Source organism: Oryzias melastigma, linkage group LG9 (genome assembly GCF_002922805.2).
Source record: "Oryzias melastigma strain HK-1 linkage group LG9, ASM292280v2, whole genome shotgun sequence".
Lineage (NCBI taxonomy): Eukaryota > Metazoa > Chordata > Actinopteri > Beloniformes > Adrianichthyidae > Oryzias > Oryzias melastigma.
Genome location: NC_050520.1, coordinates 9,914,445 through 9,919,532, shown reverse-complemented (window position 1 = coordinate 9,919,532; position 5,088 = coordinate 9,914,445). Strand labels below are relative to the sequence as shown.

Sequence of the window (5,088 nt, the reverse complement as noted above, 5' to 3'; positions counted from 1 at the left end):
TTTTTTTTTTTTTTTTTAAATTAAAGTACTGCTCGCTTAGCTAACAAAAAGTTATGAATTATGGACTAGATCATCAATAAATAAGGCATTTGAGTGTTAAAATGATTTTTTAAATACTTTTGAAAGGTAGAAGTTGGTTGTAAAACTAGGTTTGTGGCATTTTTAGAGTAATATTCTCTTTTCACTTGGTTTACTTTTCATAAACAACAAAAGAAGGAAAGAATTAAGCCACATTTTTCTTTTTGTCTTCCCAATTTTATTGGCTTTGTTGAACGAATCCTAACCAAATGAGGTGAAATGCCAAATGGAAACTTGGCTTCCTTTGTGAGAGTAATTGGTCTTCACCCGGGGTCCGACTTTTAGTTTTACTGCAGAACCATAAATTATTGTTGGATTGGTTTGTGGCTATATTTTTGTGCTTTCTTTTTTATCAATAAAAGACTTAAGCTCTTTGGAGTTTAAGCTGGTAGCTTATTCTTTAATGTGGTTGATCATATTGTTACAGGTTACACGTTAAAATAATTTTCAACCAATAAAACAAAGAAAGAAATCTAAAGATGCAAAAACCTGTTCATTATTGCTTTGTTTTTGTTGTGATAGAAATAGAAGATTTTCTCTTCCAAAAAAACATTCATCTTTGAAGTAGCAGTTCATAAGAAACACTTGAATGCATCATCTGGCTTTTACACCTCCGCATGCAAAGCAATAATGTTTTCCTAGTTTACAAAGAGTACTTGATAAGTCCATAAACATCCCCTTGGTAGACATTTATTCCTGCAATTGATTTTTTTTTTTTTGCTGTTAAAATTCTTTTTTTTTTTTACAAACTATTGCAACCACACATCTGAAGTGCAAAGTGTGTGACAGCTGCTCGACTCAAAATCATGTCTGTGGGCAACACTGTAGGTGTAAAGTGCAGCTCTACAGCTCTCTTTTGGTAATAATTTGCTAATTTAATATATAAAGAAAGTCTATAAAGTGAAAATATCTTTTATTTAAGCGTCATTACATAGATAATGATTTAGAATTTGTGTTCAAACAGAGAAATCACATTTTTTTACGGTCCATATCGATTTGTTTACCCAAAAAAAAGTCCTCAAAGAAAAACAGTTCTGTGTATTCTTTTGTAAAAAATTGAGTTTCTTCAATTTTTGTACAAATAAAAAAATTGTTTCATCCACCAAAAGATAAAAGAAAGCAGTGCATCTCATCTTCAAAGTAAAAACCTTCTGTTGCAAGCTACACTGCAACCAGGGCTTTAAAAGGTTGAAAAATGTTAGTCTGTATGACTTTTCAATTTTTTAGGTTTTTAAAAACAAGTCGGAAAATCAAAAGTCACATTTTTTTAATTTTAGAGTTCAGGAAGTCACACAAAGAAACCCACTTTGCAGAAAATAGAAAAAGTCCTGTTAAAATATATCCAGAATCACTGGCTTGTAGTTTCAAGATTTGTGGATTTGTAGGATTTGGGAACACAACAAGAGCTTCATTGATCTCACTAAGGCTTTTAACAAGAACCGCAGAAGATTAATTAGCACAGCACATCAAGGATCGATGATGGTCTGAGTTTGAGGATTTTAGTTTGTCAGACAATAGCACCAAAGTAAATGAGCAGTTTCAGCTCTGTCCAAATCTTGGCAGTCCAAACCTTTCCAGCTTTACGATGATTCATTGCATGTCACACTTACATGGGAACATGCCAGTGAAGCAGAGCTGCATACTGGAAATATTTTACTCTTCTTATACCAGCAATAAATACTTAAGTGTATTCTTTATGTCATAGGAGTTTATGTGACAGTTCATAAAAAGATTGCAAAAGACAAATCAGTGCAGAATAAGACAATGGTCAGTTTTAGTTTAGCGCTTGAACTATTTTTAAAAGGGACAGTGCAGATTAAATCTTCCCATTGCACTTGAATGCAGCTCTGAACAATCATGTTAATACTCTCTAAGTGCACTCAGCACATTCTGGTGCAGCCGATGACTTCAAATGTTACATGTAGTACTGATTTAGTATCTTTTTTTTTTTTTTGTTTATTGCTCTTTTAGCCACAGTTGTCGCTCCTAAAACCTTCTAATGATTTCCAAAAGAAAGCAAACATGCCTAATAAAAATTAAAACACTCTCTAGTAATAGGAAGGTTGTAGATCTGATGATCACACATGGGTTAAAAAACAGATTAATTGAAGTATTAATAGGCTTTTTTTTTCTTTGAAAAGTTATACTATTGAACAGACTATAGTTTTTAGCTCAAAAACTACCACTGAATGCCCAAATTATTGCAAATAACTGAAAAGTATCTTGCTAACTATATTAATTAACAAGCTTACTGAATGACTTGTAGTTCTGATGCTTAAAACCATGTTTACAAATTGATTTACCAAATGTAATATATAATTTTTTTACACAACAGTTATTGCTGTACAGAATATACACGAGCCAGTAACTCCTTGAGGTGCCATTGCAGCTTATGTTAGTAAAAAATGTGATTTCAGGTATCAGCCACTACCATCAGTTCCAATATTCAGTCTGGTGATGGCAGTGGAGACAGGATCAGGGCCCTGTTGATATTTGCGGCTGAAAGAAGGAGGAAACCATCAAGGAGCTCATAGCCGGACCGGGGACATATCAGCTCTGCACAGCCTGATAAGCTATATAAGCATATGGTTTCGGACAACCTTTTGTGGTTCATTCAGACGTCTGAGTCTTTCTGTTTGATGTGCGCTCGCCAGCTGGGGTCACCTTTCTATTTCCATCAGTTATATTGATGAAACCAGTTTTTTTGCAAAGTCATGCATCTGTCAGAAATAAGGAATGGCTTTTTTTAGTTCTTTTGTCATCAGTTTGTTTGTGCCTGTCGAAGGTTTGGTTGATCCGGACATTTGATCGTAATGACTTTGATAACTTTGTACAAGGTTTGCTAACATTGGTGGATGCCACACACCTGCAAACAAAGACACAATTGCATGGACACATTGTCAATAAGATGTAGTTGTGTATAGATTTGCATAATGCTTGATCCGTACAAAATCCAAAATGAGTGAGGCAAGCAGTTTTAGGTCAGATAACTAAATTCTAACTTCAAATCAGTATTCGCTGACTGAAATGAGATTGTGTATAATGTGAAAGGGACCGATGACTTGGCTTGTTCCCAATAATTTGAGGCTTCCCAGACTTTAAGGTCTGCTGATTTAATTGGCCAGATTTTATAGAAAACAAAGCACATGAGACATCTTTATTGGTTCTAGCTTCACAAGTGGGTTTATAGAGTCAAATTTTATTTCAGAGCCATTGACTCATTTATTGTTTAGTTCTATCTGTGCTCTATGTACACCATTGAGTCCATAGTAACATGACGGAAGAGCAAGGTGAATTGGGCTTTTAAGCCAAGAACAGGGAGTAAATCATTTGAATGCTGCCTCAGTGCTTTGTCATAACTTTTTAAGAAAGTTTCTCTCACCGTGGAAATCCACCTAAGAAAAAAAAAATCAGAGCTCTCCAGAATTTCTAAGTGGGAGAACTTGCAAAATCACAGGGTTTTCAAATGCTTATTTTCCTCACTTTTAATGCAGGAAACAAGTGGTGGATAAAAGAGCTTCTTAAAGAAAGGCAACACGTTTGTGAGGGACTAAATTGCTAAATGTTTCATTTCTGCACCATAGTTGTCTAATGTCATACAATGTGATTTCCTGGATTTTTTTTTCTTCAGTTTTCCTATTATTGTTGAAGTTCATCTCTGATGAACATTATAGGACGTTCTTATGTTTTAGTGAGACAACATTGATGAGTAATACTTTTTTGCCCCACAGTTTGCGTTATATGGTAATATTTCCTCTTAACACTAATAAAAATCCCATTAATGTTTATTTGTGCCATCAAAATTAAGCTGTGGTATATTAAATGAACACATGTCTTTTTTATTACCTTAAGCTAAATATCTGAAGTCAAACAGTAAATTAACAGGAACTTGGGAATTGGATAGTTTCAACTATGTGTGCTGTTTGTGCAAGAAATGTTGCTGGTCACAATTCTACAAAAATCTGTCTTTTTTGGGGGGGCAATTCTTGAGCTAAATCTAAGAACACAAATTTCAAACTGTCAAGTTACAGCCTTTTTTTACCCATTAGTTGCTTGCTATTGGCAAAAAAGACATTCTTGCTTAAGCGCTGCTTTTCCCTTGAGCTGTTCACACAGAGTAAATGAAAAGGTTTAGTGCCTCATCGATGTGTGCTTACACACAGCTCCTTGTGATCAGTTGAGTGACAGCGACCTCATTAAGATCCAATGTGTTTTTCCTACTGTTCTGGCTCACCTATTCAAACAGCCCTTGTTTGCCTTTCTTACTCTTGCTCAAGCTGACAGTTGTTAGAGAAAGGGGGTGGAGTGGGGTGTCTTTTTGTTGTGCAATTCACACAGGATCTGGAAAAACTGAGTTGCAAAGGTTTTGTGTTCTGGCTGTCTGATTACAGCTAATGCCTGACACACAACATGTCTTAGGACTTTACACGCCAAGCACGTGTGACGTGTTTAAGAATCCGGTGAACATTTTTTTTTATACACATTTCTACCATATGGTGTTTATAGAGGTCTGTTGCTACCCGATACTAGCACTCACAGTTGGAAGAGGTTTGGTGCAAAATGTCAAAGTGGTGCAAATTTTGTGAATCTTGCTCCATGCTTTTTATGTAACAGCTCTACTCTGATATAGGAAATAGTCAATGTCATATGATTCCAGCCGGGCACAAACCGCCATTATCAGTTTCTCCTTAATTTTCAAAAAATCGGCACTTGCGTGTTTTGAAAAAGACACATCACTACCAAATCTTAGTTCCTGATTGGTCAAAGTTCAACTTGTTTAATTTTAAGTGTGTTCAGTTGCCTCGTGTTTTGTATGTAAAGCCCGAAAACAGATTAAAAACCTGCGTAGGTATGCAGGATTGGATGCGGAAGTCCGAAACGCACTTATTTAGATTGACTCTTTTATTGGAAGCAGTTGCTTGAATGCACGTTTCCAAGCCCAATATGAGTGCAGCATTAGTTATTTCACTGAAGTTTAAAGTGACTTCACACCAACCAGATGTTTTTTTT

At 35.4% G+C, this 5,088-nt stretch overlaps 1 protein-coding gene across 2 annotated transcripts in view; it reads left to right on the top strand.

Moving 5' to 3' along the window:
- Positions 1-5,088, top strand: part of ipo11 (importin 11) — a 131,547-nt gene that overhangs the window by 32,967 nt on the left and 93,492 nt on the right. The gene's annotated exons all lie outside the window — the stretch shown is intronic.